Below are 25879 nucleotides of genomic sequence, written 5' to 3'. Positions count from 1 at the left end.
GATCGAAGTCCACAGCCGAGCTGAAGACATAGGCAACGCGGCATGGCTAAATACACATGACAATTAACACATAATGAACAGGTGTGCAGAGGCGGGGAGGAATGGACAAGGGCGGGGCAGACACGTGACACAGAACATAAACAAAAGCACATGGCCAAAAAGTCCAGGCTGTATCCTGACACCTGAACAATTTGTGCGGTGTTGCAGACTGCATTGTTCCGCTGAAAGAGGCCACTGCCATTAGGGTACACTGTTGCCATGAAGGGGTGTACTTGGTCTGTAAAAATGCTTAGGTAGATGGTATGTATCAAACTAACATCAACATGGTGTTGGATACAAGGTTTCCCAAACCATTCCAATGCATCTGCTGTCTTGCCTTCTTATTAGACCAGACTGTCTTCTTCCATTGCTCTGTGGTTCATTTCAAGTGACGTGACATATGACTAAGTATGGTGACCCATAGAGTGTGGTGTAAGTATGGTGACCCTGAGAATTTGTTCTCTGCGTTTAACCCATCCAAAGTGCACACACAGCAGTGAACACACACACCGTGAACACACACCCAGAGCAGTGGTCAGTTGGGGGGGTTCGGTGCCTTGCTCAATGGCACCTCAGTCGTGGATGGCCCGAGACTCGAATCCCACAACCTTAGGATTAGGAGTTAGACTCTCTAACAATTGGGCCACGACTTCCCCTTTCTGATGCTCATTTGCCTATTGTAGGCACTTTTGGCAGTGGACAGGAGTCAGCTTGGGCACTCTGACCAGTCTGAGGCTTTGCAGCCCCCTTCCTTGGGTAACTTTTGCTAAGTATTAAACACTGCATACCAGGAACACCCTTACTCTTGCTCATTTTTCCTGCTTCCAACACCAACTTTGAGAACTTTTAGACTTTTCATTTGCCACCCACTGACAGGTGCTGTTGTAAAGAGATAATCAGGGTCATTTACAGGGTCATAGTGGTTTAGATATTATGACTTATCAGCGTATGTATCTGTAGATAATCCCAGCTTTCAGTTGTACATGGATACCTTAGCAACAGTAGCATGTGATTCCCTCCATTTTCTTTTACCAGCGCTTCTTTTTCCTTTTTTTTAAATTTTTTTTATATACTTAATATATTGGGACTCCTCTAGATAGGTAACTGCTTTGGGAATCAAAAATAAACATTCATAGACTTAACTATAACCCCCCCCCCCCACCACCACCACCACCACCATACACACACACACACACACACACATATTTAAAAAGTAGGATTGACAGATTATAAGAAGACTGGTTCCTGATCCAGATGTTTTATACGCAAATGATCAATTAATAAATAATCTTCTGAGCGGAGGTATCATGGCAGCTGTGGAATGAAAATGTCAGCAACACTAATATACAGTAGGTCTAAAACCTACAAATTTATTTTGAAGTTTATTGCATAGTTTAATCCCAACACATCATATAAATGATCATGTAGGTGACATTTCAATTAATCTTGGATTGTTGATGGTATTATGACTGTTAATCAGAGTAAAGCATGCCAGAATGTGTTGAACGAGAATGTCTACCTCAAGGCAGGAGAATAAACAGTATCTGATCAAATCAACTCAGCCTTAGAGAGATGACTTTATTGATCTGAAACACATGACAATAAAGCAGTTGTAACATAAAAACTACAAACGTAAAACCACCATCTGCATCATCCAGATAACTGCATTCAAAAGCGCAGAAGAATTTTGAATAAATGTTGTTTTTTTTTTGGTGGTGGTTATGAATGTGGTTCTTATACAGTGTAGATAAAAGTCAAGCCTGAATAAATAGAATGTCAGGTTTTGTGTTGTGTGAAGACATGTTCAGTGGACCTGGCCAAAAAAAGTTCAGTCCCAATGGGTTTGTGACACAAGTGCAAAACACTGGATTTTGTCTTCATTGTGTGACTCATGACAGACTGAATGGAAAGCTGATTGGAATGAGAGCATTGAGGCGTAATGTGTACCTGTGAGTGGTCTTGCTACCGTCTAATAGGCTTCTGTACACTAATGGGCGAGGCAATGGCTCGGAATAACAGCCTAATGGAGAAGCATGCTGATAAGGAGCAAGAGTCAAGAACCTATCCTTCATGCATAGGAGTTCTTTGGATGTGTGCCTAATTCACAGTGAGTCATAAACTCTTGCCTACTGAGCACAGATGAAAACACAGGTGAAATGTTCAAAACATTAGGGAGAGGAACGTTGCTAGTCTTATCATCACGTATACTATATTGGCTACAAGAATCTCAGCATCAGGGAGAACAGATGAAATGGTTTAATGAGATGGCTAATCCAAAAGGAAATTAGAAATAACATGGATTTGTTTGTGTAATGTGCTTATTATTACATTAATAACAAAACTCAGAGAGGCTTTATGAATGTAAGGAGGCAAAATCACATGGTATGTTCTTGTAAAATGTTATACACAATGTTATTACAAATTTAATCACGGATAATGATGCTGAATGAGAATGATTGTAGGTGTTAAAAAATACAATATGATTAGGATCATTTCATAAAGTGCATTTTAATCAAATGACATTCTTCATTAAAAATATACAGAGTGTTAAAATGTGAGCCTACACTTTAAGAAGAAAGAGAATGAGGAGGAGGAGGAGGCGGAGGAGGCTGAAATATAATCCTAAGAAATTATAATCTTTGCTTTAGGATTGATGAGTCGCGTTGGCTGATATCAAAGCAGACAGGCAGCTGTTTTTGCTTAGTGGGAGGGAGGACTTAAGTCTTAATTAATGTCAGATTAACGGTACAGAATTATTGAAGCCTAGCATTTGAGACTAAGACACACACTGAGCTCATCTCATCTCCACCCACAGAGCTGTGACTGACTACTGTACAGTGTTCACCTTCAGCAATATAACACACTGAAATATCTGAAGAAGAATGGATTGGTCAGGGACTGTATCAGAACAACCTTACACACACACACACACACACACACACACACACACACACACACACACACACACACACACACACAAATGTTTGTTTTTACGATAAATACATTTTTAATCTATAAACCTACTACTTTTTTATTTTTTTATCTCTGAACCTACATCATCCATGTCATAGAAAGAAAGCGAGGAATGGAGAAAGAGAAAGGAGATATTCAAAGAACTTGCCTTCTTCTTGCTGTGGAGGACAAAAATAATTTACTGTTCAATCTACTCATAAATTCTAAAGAATAAAACAGCACACCATAAAAAATATATAATTGGATATAATACAGTTATAGGGAAAGTGCTGAAATGTATATTTCTTGTCTTTAAATGAGCTATACTGTCTAAACAAGTCTTAGCTTTAGTTTAGTTTAGTTTAGTTTAAATCTATAACATTGACTTTACTTGAACTGTTTTGAGGAGGCAAACATACATCACTCATCACAGATAGCTGGCTAGCTTGTTGTGAGGCAGCCATGATTTTTCCCTTCACTTTTTATCTTGAGGATTAAGGAGCTCCTCCTTTCCACATCTGTGGTAATCGAAATCAGCAAACAGTATTGTTTAGCTAGTGAAAATATTTAAGGATGGGAGTTTTACTTTTTGTGCCTAGTAGCATAAATAATTCATTCATTCATTCATTTTCTACCGCTTATCCGAACTACCTCGGGTCACGGGGAGCCTGTGCCTATCTCAGGCGTCATAGGGCATCAAGGCAAGGTACACCCTGGACGGAGTGCCAACCCATCGCAGGGCACACACACTCTCATTCACTCACGCAATCACACACTAGGGACAATTTTCCAGAGATGCCAATCAACCTACCATGCATGTCTTTGGACCGGGGGAGGAAACCGGAGTACCCGGAGGAAACCCCCGAGGCACGGGGAGAACATGCAAACTCCACACACACAAGGCGGAGGCGGGAATCGAACCCCCAATCCTGGAGGTGTGAGGCGAACGTGCTAACCACTAAGCCACCGTGCCCGCATAAATAATGTACTTGTATTTAATTGTATTTGGCAGAAGTCAATCTATAAATATATAGCATGCTCTGCTTTACATACAACATGACTCCTTTTGAAACACGCATCTAATAAGGCTACAAACGTATCTCCAGGTGATGTGTGTGTGCAAACACACAACATGTCAAACAACAAAGGAGGTACTCTTTTTACCCCAAGGATCCTGAAGGTATTGCTGAAAAAGATGAAGGTAAAAAAAATTCAGGGTCTTACTCTCTGACAAACATAAACAACAGGTGTGGGAGGACATTGCACAAAAAAGTGAAGACTGGGAAAGGATATAGAAAGAGATGACAAGACTTTTCATTCCATGAAAATAACTTGTGGAGGCACAAACACTTATTATCTCACCTGAAGAAAAAAACATCAACTCTGAATAGATATGTCCCATACGGAATTATAGACTTTATGAGCAGTGTGCTACTTCTACACTAACAGTCCTCTTCCACATGAAGACCACGCTCTCAGCAAGACCACACCAGACCTCCTGAAGTCAAACCTCACAATACTTCATAAAATCGAAGCCATTAGCTCATACAGCTAGAAATAGAGAAACTATACTGTAAGAAGTCAGGAAAATGGAAGAAATTGCAGTAACAGAGAAGCTACGGTGCAGAAACTGTAACAACTTCAACGTCAGTGAGTTCAGCTACGATGGTGAAAAGTTAAATTGACATGCTCCATTTCTCATATCATAACCCAATGCATTTATTTTTACCATATTAACATAGTCCTCTCAATGCAGTAATATACCTCTTTTTAAATGTATTGTTTTCATCTGCTTTCTATTATTATTATTTTTTTATTTCTGCCAATCAGTGCACATAAATTGTAAACAGGACTAGGTATTCCATGTTATAATAAATCTAAAAAAACAAATCCAGCTTAGTCTGGCCATCTACCAGCTGCCAAACCACCATGCCAACCTGCTCAAACTGGTAGACCATCTGTAGGAAACAAAAAGCAAAACTTTTCTGAATTACTGCTACAAACACCACATCATAGAGAAACCTTTACTGATCAATGAACTCAAGTATTAAGACTACTGGAGAATGGTCAACCAATTTGATCAACTTGGCCTGTGTTTTGGCAGAAGGAACATGAAAAATAGTATTTCCATCTCAGTCTGCATTTAATATTTACATATTTTCAGGCTTTAAGATAAGTACTTTTGTTTAAAAGAGGTGGTCCAGATCAGACAGGAATAGAAAGTTTATTCTACAATTCAGCTGACAATCTTGCTTTGTCCCCCAACACGTAATCCTTATTACACCATTCTATAGAAGACAATTATCAGAAAATTGTTTACTGATGTTGTCTGACATTTAAAATGTAATTGAGCCTAAAGGTTTAATTTTGGTGTAGGCATAAAATTACTATAATGTTGGTGGAAGGTGCTCATAATAGTAAAACAAACGTGTGTGTGTGTTTGTGTGCTCTGAACCAATTAGTAGTGGCAGAGGACACTGTAGGTCACAAGCAGCACAACCTTCTATGCCAACAAACATTTGCTTTCATAGGAATGGGCAACAGTGCAAAACTGGAGGCTTTGCCCTATGTGTGTGTGTGTGTGTGTCTGTGTGGGTGCAGTTTTCCCAGTGGCCAGTTGCCAGGTTTGATCCAGTGAAAGTGACACTGAAAGTTGCTCAGGGACTTTGAGACAGCAACAAAATAAATATCTCCTGTGTTCAATTAACTCATATGGAGTTAAATTTAGTTAACAGGGACTGGGTTAATTAAATTATGTCAGTTTTGTAAAGATTCTATTAAAACATCTCTGATGATATGTAGCGGGTGTGACAGCATCCTGGAAAAGGAATTTATTATCACACAGCAGTTGTTTGTGAAATCTAAAGGCTTACAGCTTCATTTAAAGTGGATTATGCATCCTGTTTATTTGTGTAACAGCCTGCATTCTGCATGTATAAGATACACACCGAATTCATTTTTATATACAATTAATTCATTAGCATAAAAGTTATGATTGCGACTTTTGAAAATTATTTTTAATTTTTACACTTTTTCTTTATAAGTAAAATCTAAATAGCCTGTGCCTATCTCAGGCGTCATCGGGCATCAAGGCAGGATACACCCTGGACGGAGTGCCAACCCATCACAGGGCACACACACTCTCATTCACTCATGCAATCACACACTGAATGAATGAAGTCATTATATTTTTGGTTAATTCTAAAAGCAAAGTTCCGGATAATGTTCGTCATCTCTTGTCAGTATTTAAGAGATTTAAAAAAAATCTCTGAAAATATTTAAAGTACGTTAAATCTTTCACACTGATTAATAAAAAAAAAACAATTTTATTACATATTAACTGAATATAGATATTTTTTTATATTTTTTACTTCTGTACCTGAGCTAGAAAAATAAAAATGTATGTTTTTTCATTAATCACTGAGAAGTTATTCCAACAAGGCTAACAATACTCCTGCTAAAAAGAGGAGTCAAAATCTCATTTTCTTTTTAAAAGATAAACTTGGAAACTGCACACAGATTCTCCAGTAAGGCAGATAAAATGTAATCAGTGGTACAGAAAGCATGAGCTGACAAAAAGTGCGCTTTAAAAAAAAAAAAAAAAAAGGAACGACCCAAAAAATCTCACAGCAGGCTGTTGTACCGTATCACTCCTATTCTACAATGTAAATAGTGTCATCGTTATATTAATGAGGTGAGATTGAAATAGAACAATATTTAAAATAAGATATTATTGATTATGACATAAAAATTGTAGTTGGAATTCACACATTTCAGATAAGGTGAAATGAGGACAGGCAAATGCACACAATATCTCAAGATATGTTCATAGTTTGCCGATGCTTGATGTTTGATAGCAATGTAAAGATACTGAATTTTCATTTCTTTGTTCATTTATCTTTTATTACCACTTTCATTTGAAGTGGTTATAAAATCCGAGCACGGTTGATATGACTGAGCACCCGAGTACGATGTGTTCGTGTGTTTTGAATAAGAAACACAGCCAGATGCCTTCTGCACAATTGTCAATATCTTAAGCAAACAATTTAGTGCCTTTACCTAAACAGTCTTTACGTGATTAAAAGCAGGGGCCGCTGGGATTCTGGAGAACGGTATTAATGAGTAAAATGTTAAGAAGGAGAAAGAAGAGGTAGTTAGTGAAAGTGAGAAAGATGAAGCTATGAAGAAAACAGGTCTGGGACCGAGCGAAATGTTTGCACAGGTTCTTATTTATTGCAAATTAATGAGTATTTACTAAGTCTTTCAAACTTGAAGCTTTTTTACCTATTCATTCTTCAGGAGGACAACCACCTGCAGCACATTCTGTTTCTGACATGTGGCACCTCAGAGTAGACGTGACAGCTGGAAAATGAAACCTAGGGATGGAAATATGAAACATGGGTCCTGATAACACATTCACATCACTTTAGTCTTCACTCAATCATGACTGATATTTACAGATCCTGATTAATTTGCAGTTTCACCCTTTACTCACTTAAGCTTGTCAGGGTTTTGCTGGACCTGGGAACACTAGGTGTGACACGAGAATACACCCTGGATGAGATGCCAGTCTATTGCAGGACACCACACACACACATGTTGACCCAGTCATTTACATCTAAAGGCATAAAGGGAGAATGTATAAAATAACTGAAGCTCAGGATTAAATCAGGAAGCTGCTGGGGAATGCTATTAATGTGTATACTATTTACTCCTTACAATTTTTACATTTCATGCCCTTAAAATCTTTCCATTTTTACGTCCAATTAATACAATACAGAATTACCCAAGTGCCACAACTATAATACATTTTCATTATAATTGTTTATGTACCAGTTTAGCATCATAAATTCAAAAGTAATAATTTTCTGCATCCGGCTGGTCTGTTAGAAGTTGCCACAACAGATCATTCTTCTACTTTCTGCTTTTCCCGTTAGACATCGCCACATCGAATGATCTGTTTCCACCTAACTCTATCCTCGGCATTCTCTACTCTCACACCAATTAACTTCATGTCCTCTTTTAACACATCCATAATCACTCCCCCTCCTCTGTACATGTCCAAAACATCTCAATGCTCTCTGACCTTGTTCCCAAAACAGCTAACCTGAGCTATCCCTCCGATGTACTCGTTCATAAACCTGTCCATCTTTGTCGCTCCTAAAGAGAAGCTCAACATCCTCATCTCTGCTACCTCCATCTCTGCCTCATATCTCTTCTACTACAGTCTTATTACTGTTTTGTACACCTTTCCTTTTATCCTTACTGTCACACAACACTCCTGACACCTTTCTCCACCCACTCCAACCTGCCTGCACTCACCTCTTCACCTCTTTTCCACACTCCTTGTCGCACTAGAAGGTTGACCCCAATACTTAAACTCCTGCACCTTCTTGACCTCAGCCCCCCTGTAAACTCAGTGTTCTACTTCCCTTCCTCTCGTTCAAACACAAGTATTCTGTCTTTCTATGACTGACTTTCATTCCTCTTCTTTCCAAAGCAGATCTCCACATTTCCAGGTGTTCCTCTGCCCTCTCTCTACTCTCACTACAGACCACAATATCATCCGCAAACATTATTGTCCACAGAGATTTCTGTCTGACATCATCTGTCGACCTGTCCATCATCATAGCAAACAAGAAGGGACTCAAAACCGACCCTTGATGTAGCCCCACCTCCACCTTGAACTCCTCTGTCTGACCCACAGCACATCTCACTGCTGTCATACTCCTTTCATATATATCCTAAACTACTCTGACGTACTTCTCGGCCACTCTTGAAATTCTCATACAGTACCATAGCTCCTCTCTCGGCACACTGTCATACGCTTTCTCTAAATCCACAAAGATGCAGTGCAGCTCCTTCTGAAAAATCACTGTACTTCTCCATTAACATTCTCAGAGAAAAAATTTCATCAGTAGTGCTCTTTCTGGGCATGAAGCAATACTGCTGCTCACAAATATCCACTTCCTTTCTTAGCCTAGCTTCCACTATTCGTTCCCATAGCTTTACTGGGTGGCTCATCAACTTTATACCTCTGATGTTGCACATCACCCTTGTTCAAGATCGGCACTAGAACGCTTCTCCTCTATTCCTCAAGCATCTTCTCCCTCTCTAAAATCCTGTTGAACAATTTAGATATAAACTCCACTGCTTTCTCTCCTAGACGCTTCCACACCTCCACAGGTATGTCATCTGGACCAACAGCTTTTCCAGTCTTGAGTCACCTTTCTTCCCTCTCATTTTCCTCATTCATCTGCTCCTCAAAATATTCCTTCTATCTTCTCTGCACACTCTCCTCGCCTGTTAGCACTTTTCCATTTTTCCACTTTTCCTTCACCCTTATCTGATGCACATTCTCCCTATCTCTAGCTCTCTATCTTGCTAATCTTTACAAGTCCTTCTCGCCTTCCCTCATGTCCAACCTGGCCTACATCTCATATGCTTTCTGTTTGGCCTTTGCCATGTCCCTCTGTAATCGTGCGCCTTGTAATCTTGTCTACTTTCTTCAGTCCTTTCTATGTCCATCTTCTTTTTAGCTAGCCTCTTCCTCTGAATTCTGTCCTGTACTTCCTTGTTCTACCAGCATGTTTCCTTATCTTCTTTTCTCCTTCCAGATGACAAACCTAGCATCCTCCTACCTGTCTCCCTGATCACTTCTGCTTTAGTTTCCCAGTCATCTTCTTTTCTATATTTCCTCTCCTCTTCTTCCTGACCACTAGAGACATCCTACACATCATCATTCGATGCTGTCTGGCTACACTCTCTCATTCATCATTTTGCAGTCACTAATCTCTGTCAGATAGAATGTAGTCTACCTGCGTACTCCTACCTCCACTCTTATACTGTATGTAACTCTATTTTCCTCTCTCTTCTGGAAGTAACTTAACTACATTTCCATCCGCTTAGAAAAGTCCACCACCAGCTGTCCTTCAAGGTTCCTTTTCTTAACACCAAACCTGCTCATCACCTCCTCATCACCTCTGTTCCCCTCGCCAACATACCTGTTGAAGTCTGCAACAATCACTACTCTCTCTCATCTGGGACAACTCTACATCACCTCATCTAACTAACAGAATCTCTCCTTCTCTTCTAACTCACAGCCTATTTGTGGAACATAACCACTGACGACATTCAACATCACCCCTTCAATTTCAAACTTTAAAATGATTACCATGTCTGACACTCTTTCCATCCTCACAAACACTTCCTTCAGGATCACTCCTACATTTCTCTTCCTATCCACACTATAATAAAACAGTTTGTATCCCCTTCCAATACTATGTACTTTGTTCCCCTTCTACCTGGTCTCCTGCTAGGGATGAGCGAGTACAGCATTGTACAGTATCTGTACCCGTATCTGTTAACCATATGAATTATCTGTATCTGTATCTGTACTCGGAGTGGGTGGGGCCTAACCCAGAAGTAGGCTTGTCTTGAAATGGGCGGGGCTTTAACCGGTAATAATTAATTTGTCATATTTATAACACTAGCTTACTACCTTTATGTTTTTATGAAATACAGCAAAAACGTGTCAGACACACAGTGTCTGGTTACTGGTTAGAGACAGCTGAAGGTTTAAAAAAGAAACAAATCTCCGACAGGCAGAGACGCAATGCGAGTCGCATTCTACCAAGCAAGCACCACGTCTGAACGAACCCACGTTTACCAGAACTCTACTGGTTAGTAAGTACGTATTATTAACGTTACAACCCGAAGTAAAAAGCTGAAGAAACCCTAAACGCTAACGGAAAAGACCCGCAAACCCGAGTGACTGAGGGAGAGACAGAGAGCTGTTCTGTGTGTGACTGTGAGTGAGCAGAGCGAGACACAGCAACACAATACATCTGTATGTGTGTAGGGGAGGGGCGCTGTGACTAGCCTGTCACTGTAGGGGAGGGGCGCTGCGACTAGCCTATCACTGTAGGGGAGGGGCGCTGTGACTAGCCTATCACTGTAGGGGAGGGGCGCTGTGACTAGCCTATCACTGTAGGGGAGGGGCGCTGTGACTAGTCTATCACTGTAGGGGAGGGGCGCTGTGACTAGCCTATCACTGTAGGGGAGGGGCGCTGTGACTAGCCTATCACTGTAGGGGAGGGGCGCTGTGACTAGTCTATCACTGTAGGGGAGGGGCGCTGTGACTAGCCTATCACTGTAGGGGAGGGGCGCTGTGACTAGCCTATCACAGAACGCTGACACAATCAGCTACCCAATGATGATTTTCATTCAATCCGAGCACAGATATTGACTCGTATTACTCGTATAATACTCGTACTCGGCAGAAGTGCTTTATCCGTACCGGATACTCGTTTCAGCCGAGTATCCGGCTCATCTCTATCTCCTGCACACACAGTATATCTACCTTCCTTCCCTCCATCATGTCTGCGAGCTTTCTATCTTCCCTGTCATTCCCTGATATTGCATACATCCAAAAGAGAACTATTATACATATGTTTTTTTCTGTAACGTTATGTAGCTGTAGGGTAAAAAATGCGTTATAAAACAGCTGTGTAAAAACAGCTCAGATTGTAGTTCCATCTTGCTTCATTAGTTTTCAGCTGATAGTGTGACACATTTTGTACACATTTTTACATTAATTCGAATGAAAACAATTATAATTGCTCTGACTTGGCACACTGGATTGGAAGTGAAGTTATGATTCGGAGGTAATATGATTCAGTATCTAAAGGAATCATATGAGAAATCTTTATGTGTAGCTGGAAAGCTGAGACAAAAAACACAAAATGATCATTTAATTACTTTAATAAAAAGAAAATGTACTTTTTTTTTTTTTATAAAAGAAGCATGGAGCAGGTGTGTAGAACAAAGCAATTACACCTCTTATACGTCACTAGTAACATCATTTACACCTTCCCACACATTGCTGCATTTAGAACAATGGATCAGGTCTGGGCTTTGTTTTTTTTTTTTTTGTTGGCTATTCATTAAAATGTAAGGATTGATGGTCATGCAGACACTGTGTACACACTCAGACTAGATGTGAGTGTAAAATAAATGAATATGAGAGTGCTGCTATCTAATGAAGGCATTTTCTTATATTCAAAGATATGTCTATCTGGTAAAACCCTAGCCGGTTATGTGTTATATGGAGAATACACACACACACACACTCACCCGCACACACACACATGCTCACACACACACATACACACACACACACACACACACACACACACACACTCCAGGACAGTCATAAAAAGCATAAAATTTTAATTTGTATTTATAATACAGCTCAAGTTCATTGAGTAGACCTGCTTTCAGCTTAGATTATATCTCCAGTCTATTTAATGTTTTTTAATTGATTACAGCTTTTTATTATTTCCATTTTATACAAAAATATCCAGTGGAAATGTACTAAACTAAAAACCAGTTATTCCATTGAGCAATCAGTTAATTCTAATTAATTTGTTCGTTCGGTCATTTCTAATATAAATAAGCGCTTTACTCCGGTCTGGGTTTTGTGTCTGGGAAAGAGGAGTACACAGTAAGGGAGCACATTGTATGTGATTGACCTGGTTGGCCTCAGTTATTTTGTGAATACACAATGTGAGGCATTGGGGGCTCAGACAAGCCTGTACCCTTTTTATATTTGATTCATCTGATGGGAAAAAAAACAGCTCTGCTTCCTGCCTCAATCTTACAAAGGAAAATCAGCGAAAACATTTGCAGCACATGCTGACGTATTTTGTGTTTGATGGTCTTTCAGTGATTGCTTTATGGTGTTGCTACATGGTGCTGTACGTGTGGTTTACAGGAGAGAGAGAGAGAGAGAGAGAGAGAGAGAGAGAGAGAGATGTAGGAGCACAACAGTCTTGTGCATTAAAAAGGAACACACATTTCCAATAAATCACAAAGTATTCCTGTAACTGGATACAGTTTATAAGACACAAAGACCATCTCTCTCAAACACAACCATACACATACGACACACACATGATAATATATTTGTCTAGGTGTAAAGTGACCAAGTGGCCATATAAGAAGTATAGTATGTAAAGTGATTCAGGGACACCAGGAATGAAGAAGAGCTGGGCTACAGGCTGTTTAGGAACCCAATTTCTGTTCTTTAGCCGGCTTGTTTGTGATTGGATGCCCAGAAAGCGCTTGGCAGATCTGGAGAGAATAGACTGCGTGCTGGGTGACTGAAGTCTGAGGTAATTTTGGAAGCTTTCCCCAGGCACCATGTGGAATCGACATCCTGTATGGCTGGGAGTCTGTTGCCGGTGATGAGTTGATGCTGTTTTCACCACTCTCTGAAGAACCCTGCAACTTTGCGCAGAACAACTGCCATCTCATACACTGATGCACCCAGGCAGGATGCTTTCTCTGATTAAGGTTCAGTCCAAACTTCTTCAGCATCCTTGGTAATAGGGTCTCTGCACGGCATATCTTATGATCGTATGGTCTTGGTGGAGGGATCGGATGATGAATCATTGATGCAAACCTTGAGGAAAAGTTCCCAATAGTAGCTCTATTGTATTTGTGTGTGTGATTTACTCCATAGCCCATAATAATTTCCTTAATTTTGCTGATGTTTAGAGAGAGGTTGTTGTCATGGCATAAGCTCAGATCTCCTTCTATGCTGTCTCACGTCATGGATGTATCATCAGCAAACTTTAAAATGACATAGGAGCCATATTTGGCAATGCAGTCATGCATGAACAGGGAGTACAAGAGGGGGATGAGTACACATCCATGGTTGTCTGTGGTTGTGGACCGGTGTGTGCATATATGGGTTTTAAATAGATGCTTGAAGCATTTCATGAAAGTGGTTTTCTTGAAACACGCCAGGATGGCTGACAGATGGCAAACAAATTAAAATGCCTGCGAAGACCTCGGCTAAATTTGTGATGCATGGTTTGGGGTCACAGTCATGGATGCCATCAGGTCCTTGTGTCTGAGGATTCAAAATCTCAATTTATTTGCCACTTGTTGTGGTACGTAAACAATTGCAAAGATGACTGAACTAAATACATGTTTTAATAAAGCCCTATTCGGACGGGATTAATTTTACGTGGGGCCGTGGGGGTAAAGTAATTATTACCAGAGCTTCTCGGTGATTTTAGTCCCGTCCGAATGTGCCATCTTGGTAATCATTACGGACAATGTCAGTAAAGATTACGGCGACTTTTTCCTTCTGTAAAAAGGTCCGGAAAAATTACCTCAGGTAATACTAATCCCGTCCGAATAGACCTGCTGTAAATATGTATGGTAAAATTCCGTCATTTCCTGTTTAAAAGTAGTTTTTGGCGCGTTTTGCAAGCATGTAGGTGCCATGTTGTCTGTTTGCGCACATGATAACAGGAAGCAACGTCATATGCACATGACGACAAGGAGGTTACTGTGGTGCGTAAAGCGAGCTACCCCCCCACTTCTGCTAGTTTTACTGAGATGTCTTATCCCGTGCGAATTGGCCAATTAATATTACAGACGTCCTGAGGTAAAAAGGCATTACTCCATGTCCCCACGTAAAACTAATCCCGTCCGAATAGGGCTTAAGACAGTAAGAAAGAAAAATGGGGAGGAGAGAGAGAGAGAGAGAGAGACATGAGGATATGGGCAGTGTAGGGGACATTATAATAAAGGTGACGTTTCAGCAATAAGGACCATTCTGGATGTTGAGGATTTCTGGCCTCTGAAGTAATGTTGTCATGAATAAGACCCTTTGATACCTGCCAGTAATTCAATTTAGGCCAACCCCGTGTGCTTTTTTCCCAGGATTTAATCCTTCTAAAGTATTCAAAGCACAGAGCTCACCCAGAATAGGCGCTTCAGATATGTTAAATACTTCCAGGCTGCCAAAGAAGAAGAAGAAAAAGAAGAGAGAAGCTATAGCACGTGTTAAATTAAAAAAAAAAAAATCACAGTTAAAGTCAAGGGCCTTGTAATGTGATGATACTGATAATACTGCTGCTCTTGAACAGAAAAAAAAGGACTCTGAAAAGTGTCTGTTGTGTCTAAAACACATAAGGGTATCTGTTGGTATCTGGTGTCTGTTTTAACCTCAATACGGCTGGGGTTAATAGGAAAAATAGGAAAGGCCACAATTATTTAACGATACAAATTATGTGATGGGGTATTTATGTTATTTTTATTTTACTAGCTTGATTTGAGTCCACTTCTGCTTGTAGAGTGAATGATCATTGCAAATCAATACAGTATGTTATTCTCACTGATCACCTTTAGTTAAGGGGAAATTATGCAGAACGTCAATGCTACTGGCAGTCATTATACTGTAACGAAGAGCTGATCATGATGCATTATAATCAGGACCTAACTGAATCCTGTTTTGCCTCATGGTCTGCAATTTGCTTGTGGGTGTATATATTGTGTGTAACTCAATGACCCTCTCAGCAAAGGTCAAAGTTCAAGCCACATTATGGCTTGCGTGTTAATGTAATTAACTCTGACATCAGACTGCCAATGGGTGTTGTCAAACATTATTATAAACAGAGTTAATAATATAAGAGCTGGTTCATCTGTCCTCCTGAGGTGGTCAGCCCTCAAGCCCCAAGAAGCCTATCCCTGGAACAAATCCCCTCTGCTGGAGCAGCTTGGACTCATTATCTAATGAAGCAGGAACAAAATATGATTAAAATAATATCAGTTTTCCTGTATGCTTCGAAAAAAAAGAAAAATCCATTTACAGATCTTCTTCATTTCATACAACAACATGCAACAGCATGAACTATATATATATATGTATATATATATTTTTTTCTCAAACATTAAGAAATATAGTTGTGCTCAAATGTTTGCATACCCTGCAAGAAATTGTTACACATTGCCAGTTATTTGGAAAATATGACTTGATAATGAAAATATTTTTTTCTCATTTAAGGACAGTGGTCACAGTCACGTGCAGTCATTAATTATCACATAGTTGTTTCACTCTTTTTTAAAACCTAATAATAACTGAAATCACCTAAACAACTCATGTTAACACAGAGGTTTAAACGGCTATTAAAGGTAGGATCTCCGATTTTTGAAAGCCAAAGTTGACATATTAAATCACCAAAACAAACACGCTCCTAACCCAAATGGGTCCCACCCCTCTATTGATAGCTCCGCCCGCACATACATACATAACCCAGGCAAATAATGGAAAGAAATGTGTCTTTATCATAGCTGAAGGGAAGAACAATATGATTGCACATAAACAAGCAAAAATGACACACAAGCATAATCAAGCAAAGTACGGCATATATTAGTTCTGTGAAAAAAAGCAAAACCAACGTTGCTCACCTATCGAGAAGGAAAAAAGCGCCTCGGCGTCTTAAGTAAAGTTGGACGCATATTCACAGATTGGAGTTTCCCGAACAGTTGTAGCTGCTTCTCTACATTAATACGATAGAAAAGGTGTTATATGTGTAGTAACAGCATTTAGCTCAGGAGTTATTGACTCGGGAAACTCCAATCTGTGAATATGCGGCCAACTTCCTGCTCTTTCAGTTCTCTCCAGCGCTGGAAAGCTGATCCTCGTAAGCCTTTCTTTGATTTCTTTCTTTGTTTTTATCCTCCATGTCAATGTTAAACCCGCTTTCTGCTGATGTCACACATGCGCACTGAACACTCTCTCCGCCGCATATTGACAAGACCCGCCCCTTTCTGCTCATTGGCTACATGTTTGTTTTGATTTTTGTTTAGTTTTCGGCCCGACTCAGTTTTCTGAAGCGTTTCTCAAAAATCGGAGACCCTACCTTTAAAGGGAAGTTTCCACACTTGTGACTCATTGTAATTGTAATTAGTGTCTGTGCATAAATAATCAGTGAGTTTCTCAGCTCATGAGGTGATGCACTGACTTGGCTGGATACTGCACCACGGGGAAGAAAAAAGAACTGCCAACGGACCTGCGTAATAAGGCAGATATATATACGTATTATATAAGACATTTTTATAAAGTAGGAAAAGGATATAAAAATCTCAACACTTGAAAATGCCAGTCGGTACTGTTCAAAGTCTGATAAAGAGGTAGAAAATAAGAGGTTCTGTTGATACTAAGCCACGGTAAGCTAGACCAAGAAAGATTTCACCCACTACTGCAAGAAAAAATGTTCGGGACGCAAAGAAAATCCCACAAAAAACAAGAGAAAAAAAGAGAAGTTGCTAGACAAGCCCCACAGACAAGCCCCACAGAGTCATTTGGAGTGATTAGAGTAAATATTGAACGTTATAGTCATAACCATAAACGCTACAGTATGTTTGGAGAGGAGTCAACAAATACACCATCCCCACTGTAAAGCATGGTGGTGGATCTCTTATGTTTTGGGGCTGTGTGAGATCCAGTGGCACAGAGAAGTTAGTAAAAATTGATGGCAAGATGAATGCAGCATGTTCTCAGAAAATACTGACAGACAATTTGCATTCTACAGCATGAAAGCAGCGCATGGGACGATCTTAGATGTTCTAACATTACAATGATCCAAAGCACAAGGCACTTTGGGGGATCTCAAACGTGCAGTTTGTACAAGACAAACAGAAAATCTACAGGAACTGGAGGCATTTTGCCAAGAAGAATAAGCAGCTATGATAATTGTGCCATTCTGTTATGCCGTACACATCGACTTGAGTCCTATAAGAAATAAAATATATATTTTTTTGCCTTCTCACTTATGTTTACTTTAATAAATGGTAGACCCCTTGCAAATTCTCCCAAGGTACGCAAACTTTTGAGCACATCTGTATATATAACAACAGATATTGTAATAGGTATTCCTTGTCACTCTGTCCAAAACGATCTCAACAATCTGAGCTCATCTCCGAATCAAAGCTTTATAAACTTCACCGAGTGAGCGTTTATGTTTTCCAGCAGTGAGGGCGGTTGTTCATTAGTGAGAGAAAATGTGTCGACTGTGAACAAAGAAAGCCTTTAGATATTAGCGCTCAAAGACACACTTTGCTCCCACTCCAAAATTACCGTTATGTGTGAAAGTGTAAATAATCAGAATGATTTGGCCTATTTAATTAATTCTCTGATATATTTCTCCATTACAGTCTCTCTCTTGTTTTATCTCTAGCTGCTAAATGAGTTGCCATGTGCTTTAAAATGACAGCTACTTGTTTTATTTGTCATTTAGAACATCAAATCACTGAAAGTCATCCATCCATTTTGGTTTGTGAGCTTTTGTACAACTACATTTCCTTCTGTAAGTGAATAATTTAGTCTGGTCATGAAGATCTGGTCATGTGCATTGCTTTCTCTTAGCTCCAGGGTCCTCAGTTTAATCCTGAGCTTGAGTTACTGTCTATGTGGAGTTTCTGGACATATTCTTCTCCTCTTGATCATCTAGCTTTCTATCACTGTCCAAAAAAACAAAACACCCTTTCAGGGTGCATTCTCCTGCCACTGTTTCTGGGATTGGCACCAGATTTCTTTCAACCCTGATCCCATATGGTATAATCTGTAGAAAATAGGCTATAACAATTTTTTTTTTTTTTTTTGAAGAAATGTCGAAGCAATTCATTATTTCTCTTTTACTTGGTGGTTCACATAATGTATCACTTTTTTGTATTGCAGTGGACAAAATATTTCTATCTGTTTTTAAGATTCATGCACAGTACTCACTTTCAGTTGTCGAGCTCAAAGTCATATGATCCCTAGCGTATGCGATTTTTCTACTTAGGGTTGAGATGCGAATTATAATAAAAGTTGCTCTCGCAATGTAAATTTCATGAGTGTTAACATTCACATTAAAGTAGGTTTCCTTAAGCCTGGATTAGATGATGATCCAAAATCCTTTCCCAGATAATAGCAACAAGGTGGTTCAGAGTTAAATTTCCTCTGTAATTCAGTGTTAGTGAAACCATCTTGTGTTGAACAGTGAGGGGCGTTGCTAAGGCTACACAAGAAGACGAACATGTCATGTTCCCTCCTGGGATAAAGTATGGTTTTGTCTATTGTGGGATTGTTCTTCTGTCCACTTTGAAGGTATTTTCTGAATTTAAGGTTTACAAGCTTCCATTTTTAACTAGTTTAGCTTATTATACAGTATATTACTATCACACACACAAACACACACACACACACACACACACACACACACACACTTTAAGTAAACACTTTTTCCTGGTCAGTGTTGTAATGTAGGAATCACCTCACACCACATTCACATATACTTTTTAGATGTACAGTATATATTTCTGTGCTTATGTTAAAAAAATTGCCAGAAAAGGTATGTGGGAATATATGCAACTGCGGAGTAAGTTTATTGCATCAAACACAATCAAACAAATCCGAATTATAAGGGAGAATTTGTCATAAAAAAATTATCATTGGTCAGGTGATGTGCATAAGGACTCATCAGAGACAAATCCAGAAGGAAGAAAACAGAGGAACATATTTACTTTGTACTGAGAGAAAAAGAGTAAAACTTAGGTACATAGTGGTTGATGGGATTGTAGACAGATTTCCATGATTCACCAAGTCTGGTGACTGTGAATATGACAGAGCTGTGTTATAGGAAATGTTTAATTGTAGTCTGTCCAGGAAGGAAATGTTCAATTGTAGTTTAAATGTTTAATTGTGGTGTGTTGAGTTTTCAGGATATTTGGGAGCCGGTGCTTGACCTGTAATAAACTATAAAGGTTACATTCATCTCACCTGACACATTAAGTTCAGTATTTCATTGTCAATAATGAATGTTCGTTCTCTCAAACCACAGGCTGCAAGCTTTTTGTTCTCTTTGGGGCTCATGTAAAGACCTAGGGTTAGGGTTAGGGTTAGGGTTAGGGTTAGGATTAGGATTAGATGTCCCTCACCCTCTTAACAAAACCGTAAAAAACCTCCGATGGCACTAAACCATATAGTTCAGCATCAGAAGGTAGAAAACATCACCATCCACCATGAGAGATAGAAACCCTCAATTCAGAAATCTATGTTATCCTCGAGTGCATAAAACTCACCATAAAACTGATGGTGTGGATGATGGCGCCAAATCCCACGGATCCGGAGGAAAACTGAACGTCTCTTATTCGTTACTCCTTTTAACGTCGTTCAGGGTCCAAATTTTTTAACAAACATTAACCGAGTATATGGAGCTATTCATTCTCATATACTGTACACATTGGTATAAATTAGTTAGCTGACTTTTTAGCCAAATGACACTAATTTAATGACCACTTGATATCTTAGGTTTTTTTTTACCCAGATTAAACTCCAAGATGCACATCAGAAAGAGCTCATTCCTAAAAAGGCTTAAGTACCATAAGGTAATACGTTCAGAACTCTAAATGAATAAACTTGATTAAATTGTTAGTATGGGAACAGCAGCAGGACATCAGGGACTGCCACTAACAAATGGTCTATGTGACCACGATTACCATTTAAAGTGACCATTTGGGTGATAACAATTGTAACAATACCAAGCCAAGGCGTATGTGACCATGATTATCATTTAAAGACATCTGGCTAGATAACAATGTGAGACCCAGCCATTTGGGAGACACTCAGTTCTTATGCGGAACCTCATTTAAACTACAAAACGAGAAAACAGTATAAAATGATTGAGCATGATTTGCCCTGGTTTCTTACTGACTCGAATGAACCCAAAGTACTTCATGTATTTTGTCACTGCTATGTTGGAATACACCTCTTGTTCTTCATTAAGATCTTCACCCTCATTGTTTTATTTTCTTACATTTTTATTTTTTACAGCTTGTATAACAGTGTAAATTTGCTGTCCCCTCAAAATAACTCAACACACAGCCATTAATGTCTAAACCACTGGCCACAAAAGTGAGTACACCCCTAAGTAAAAATGTCCAAATTGGGCCCAATTAGCCATTTTTTCTCCCCAGTGTCATGTGACTCGTTAACATTACAAGGTCCCAGGTGTGAATGGGGAGAAGGTGTGTTAAATTTGGTGTCTCACTCTCTCACATTGGTCACTGGAAGTTCAACTTCATGCTCTCTGAAAGATCTCTGAAGATCTGAAAAAAATAATTGTTGCTCTACATAAAGATTGCCAAGACCCTAAAAACTGAGCTGCAGCATGGTGACTATACAGCAGTTTAACAGGACAGGTTCCACTCAGAACAGTGCTCGTCATGGTCGCCCATAGAAGTCGAGTGCACGTCATCTTCATATCCATAGGTTGAATGAGTGGGGCGTCAGCTTGTCAGTGCTCAGTCCATACGCCGCACACTGCATCAAATTGGTCTGCATGACTGTCATCCCAGAAGGAAGCCTCTTCTAAAGATGATGCAAAAGAAAGCCGGAAAACAGTTTGCTGAAGACAAGCAGACTAAGGACATGGATTACTGGAACCATGTGTCAGGATCCAGCCCGGACTTTGGCCACTGCTTTTGTTTATGTTCTGTGTTCACGTGTCTGCCCCACCCTGTTTACTCCTCCCCGCCTCTGCACACCTGTTCCTCATGTGTTAATTGTGTTGTGTATTTAACCGTGCCGTGTTGCCTATGGCAGTGAGGAATCCTTCTCGTCCTATGTCATCTGGTCATGTCATGTTTTGTCGAGTCGTTGTTCTGTTTTGTGTTTTTTTAGTTAACAAATTCAGTTTATTTTAAGCTATCCTGCATTTGGGTCTGTTTTTATCCCCGCATCCCTGACACCATGTCCTGTGGTCTGATGAGACCAAGATAAACTTATTTGGTTCAGATGGTATCAAGCGTGTGGTGGCAACCAGGTGAGGAGTACAAAGACAAGTGTGTCTTGACTACAGTTAAGCATGGCAGGAGTGTCATGGTCTGGGGCTGCATGAGTGCTGCCGGCACTGGGGAGCTACAGTTCATTGAGGGAACCATGAATGCCAACATGTACTGTGACATACTAAAGCAGAGCCTGATCCCATCCCTTCAGAGACTGGGCCGCAGGGCAGTATTCCAACATGATAACGACCCCAAACACACCTCCAAAACAACCACTGCCTTGCTAAAAAAGCTGAGGATAAAGGTGATGGACTGGAAAAGCAAGTCTCCAGACCTAAACCCTATTGAGCATCTTTGGGGCATCCTCAAACGGAAGGTGGAGGAGCGCAAGGTCTTCATGGAGGAGTGGAAGAGGACTCCAGTGGCAATCTGTGACACTCTGGTGAACTCCATGCCCAAGAGGGTTAAGGGAGTGCTGGAAAATAATGGTGGCCACACAAAATATTAACACTTTGGGCCCAATTTGGACATTTTCACTTAGGGGTGTACTCACTTTTGTGGCCAGCAATTTACACATGGCTGTGTGTTGAGTTTTTTTTGAAGGGACAGCAAATGTACACTGTTATACAAGCTGTACACATGAAAAGATAGATAAAAAGATTAAATGTTTACAAAAATGTGAGGGGTGTACTCACTTCTGTGAGATACTGTATATACATATAGGTGACCAGATATACAGAAAGTAACCCCAAAAAATAATGAAACACTGAAATAAACATTGCAGTCATAAAGCAAACAGTTTAATAGAATCTAATAGGCATTTTAACATAGAAAAATGCATTACAACATTTAAGAAATAAGACATAACAATTTTCCCATTTTCCATTGGATTACGTGTTCATGTCTGTCAGTTAGGACAACTGATTATAATCAATGACTATTATCAATACTCATTGATTATAGTCATTGATTATAACCAGTTAGAGTGGAATGATGCAGTCTGTCTTTACTGAGCTTATCACACACACACACACACACACACACACAACTGACCTACACAGCATTGTAATGCTGCTATATCGACAAGCTCAGTCATCAGCACTGCCTACTGAGCTCATATAGAGGGAACTGATGAACACCATCTTCTCACCCATTTGCTTCCTGCAGAGCCAAAGTCATGTAACTGTGTGATGTGTTCAGCTTTATCAGCTCTAGTAAGTAGGACCACTGCTACAGGAGCTGTACATGACATTTCCCCAATATCTCCTAGCCGTCTCATCTGCATTTGCCTGGCATAACATCATTAAGAGCATAACAACTCCATTATCACTTTATTACTTATAAATTATAAAGTATGAGTGCAAGAAAACAGATCCTAAATAATGAATAATAATAATAATTTTTATTATAATAATAAATAGTTTTTTTTAAGGCATCAAAGATTTTATGGCATTTTTGTACTTCTGTTTGAAAGCATTAAGTACTAATAATTTCCTCAGCGATTACAGGGAGAACCTGATTAGCAAACTACACTGTTATAGCTCTAGATCATTTGCTAGCTCATGTAATAAAATTAATAAATGGTCAGAAAGTGTTGCAGCAAAACAATATTACTGCAAAAATGTAATAAAAACATATTCGTATGAAATCAGAATCAGCAGTTAAAAACAAGCCCATGACAATGCTGTAGAATACTTACACAAATTAATGGATTAAAAATGGAAAACTGACAGTGAGAATCACAAAATTACACTAACGAATACACAAATTAGCCAGGAATAACTTAGCTATGATTTTTGGGAAGTATCATGTTTAGGATATTGTTTGACTTTCATGTGTTACAGTCTTAACGGAATAAGTTTAGGAATAATGAATTGTAGAGTTTTTGTGTCGAGGAATTTTCACAAAATGCACAAAAACCTGGATACTTCGATATTCAAGGGTAGTGTGAGGGGTAGATCTAACAGCCAAAAAACTTTATGACATAATTCTTAGAAAATCCAATTAAATTCCTACTGGATTTGCATGCATTGTCTGTTATTTGCTTAAAGCTAAATCTCCACAGGTAAAACACATGGTCCATGTCATGAAGCAGATGCTTGTCAGTGCAAATGACAAGAGAACACCAAGCAACCCTCCTCCCAGCACTGCTAATCTTTTTCTGTTTTCTGCCATGGTGTGAGCAATTAGCCTGCCACCTAGTCTGTCTCAGACTAAACACCTATCCTTACTGCACAATACCATCGTACTGCAAAACATATGAGACTTTATATATTGCTTTAAATCAAATATCACATTTTTAAACTTTTATTTCTTTTTTTTTTTTACTTACTTTCTAAATAATCCTAAAAGAGATCCGAAAAGAGACACCTAAGGATGTCACGCTTGCTAACGGGTACAATCTTGTGGTATTTTATGACTACCCTCATAATAGGTAGCTGAGATTCAACATATTTCTGGGTTGCCAGATTTTAAAAAGCGATAGATTTAATTCAAATTATTTGCCACTTCCCATTTTCGACCACTATGAGCAGTAATAACTTTAAAGAGCTAAATCTAGAAAGGCAACAAAACGTCTACAGAATTTTAAGTGAGCTTATTATGAAGGTTAACAATTTTTGAAAGTTTAGGGTTAGATTTAATGTAGGTATTAATTATTGAACGGTTCTCACAAGGATAGCACTATTTGATTTAAAGGTATAGATACTATGTCAAAATTGTACTCAAAAATTCATTGCAATTGCTATTTATTAAAATATCAGTAATTGAGTATCAAGTACTGGGATTGATGCTAATCTAACCTGGCATTAGCAAAGGAAAGAAGCTAACATAGTTAAATATAGTTAGAAAAGTAGTCAAACAAACCTCAACATGCCTCAGGGAGGTAAATGGTATTGACAAAGGTGAAGGATATTGAAATATTTTACTGAATTAGGACCAGTTTCAATATTCCTCTAACTTGAAGCTGCAGCCAGGTATATTATGCATATTCAGAAGAATTGATAGCTACAGTATATTGCTAACTGTGGGGGGCACGGTGGCTTAGTGGTTAGCACTTAGTGGTTAGCACGCCTCCGCCTTGGTTTTCTCCGGGTACTCCGGTTTCCTCCCCTGGTCCAAAGACATGCATGGTAGGTTGATTGGCATCTCTGGAAAATTGTCCGTAGTGTGTGATTACGTGAGTGAATGAGAGTGTGTGCCCTGCGATGGGTTGGCACTCCGTCCAGGGTGTATCCTGCCTTGATGCCCGATGACGCCTGAGATAGGCACAGGCTCCCCGTGACCGAGGTAGTTCGGATAAGCAGTAGAAAATGAGTGAGAGTGAGAGTGAGTGATTGCTAACTGTAATATGTAGCTGTGCGGATGACTCTGCGTGGTTCATGACAGTTTTTTCTACACTGATGTGCTTGATTGGACGCTAAACTGAAATAATTGGATGATATTCCAGTCCACAGTTTGCTCTTTACTGATTAATGATCAGACTGAAGGAACAGCCACAGTTATGCTGGCAGAAAGTAGGGAGCTAAAAATAAAAAAAAAATTGAAAGAGCAAGTTCAAGGAGGAAAACAAGGCAGATGGAGGGAGAACGAGAGGAAGGTGAGAAGAAGGCTCGTAAAGAAAGCAGATAATGCCATCAATAGGCTGCACCTTCACAGCAATTCAAGCACAGTGAAGCACTTGGGCTTCAGATGCTCAATAATTACCCACATCTCATGCCCATTTTTTATTAGAGCAGCCGGAGTACTTTTCTGCTTCTTTAACCCGATAAGAAAGAGAGAGAGAGAGAGAGAGAGAGAGAGAGAGAGAGAGAGAGAGAGAGAGAGAGAGAGAGAAAGGGTGACAGAGATATTACTTTTGAAGTAATGAGAGAAAATAGAAAAAAGCAACTTGGATTAGAGGAAGTTAAAGTTTTTGTTCTTTTGGTACCAGTCAGAACCAGACAGTAAGTGAGAGATGATCATGTGTCCACTCCAATGACTGCACTTTGGTCTGCCTTTTTTTTTTAAGTGTTTAATATCTTTACAGTTGGCGAAATGATAAGAAACCTCTGTCACACATTATCTCAGTGTGCACAATAAGAACATACACCGTTATTTATTTAGGATCTGTTATGTTCAAGTACTGAGTAAATACTAGGGATGAGTGAGTACAGCATTATCTGTATCTGTATCCGTATCTGTTAACCATATGAATTATCTGTATCTGTACTCGGAGTGGGTGGGGCCCTAAACGTTAACGGAAAAGACCCGCGAACCCGAG

General features: G+C 39.4%; 1 protein-coding gene across 1 annotated transcript in view; it reads left to right on the top strand.

Moving 5' to 3' along the window:
- ptn (pleiotrophin) overlaps positions 1-25879 on the top strand; it is a 47068-nt gene that overhangs the window by 7438 nt on the left and 13751 nt on the right. The gene's annotated exons all lie outside the window — the stretch shown is intronic.

Source organism: Tachysurus vachellii, chromosome 14 (assembly GCF_030014155.1).
Source record: "Tachysurus vachellii isolate PV-2020 chromosome 14, HZAU_Pvac_v1, whole genome shotgun sequence".
NCBI classification, from domain to species: domain Eukaryota; kingdom Metazoa; phylum Chordata; class Actinopteri; order Siluriformes; family Bagridae; genus Tachysurus; species Tachysurus vachellii.
The sequence above is the reverse complement of the archived record's forward strand: the minus strand, read 5'-3'. Positions and strand labels throughout refer to the sequence as shown.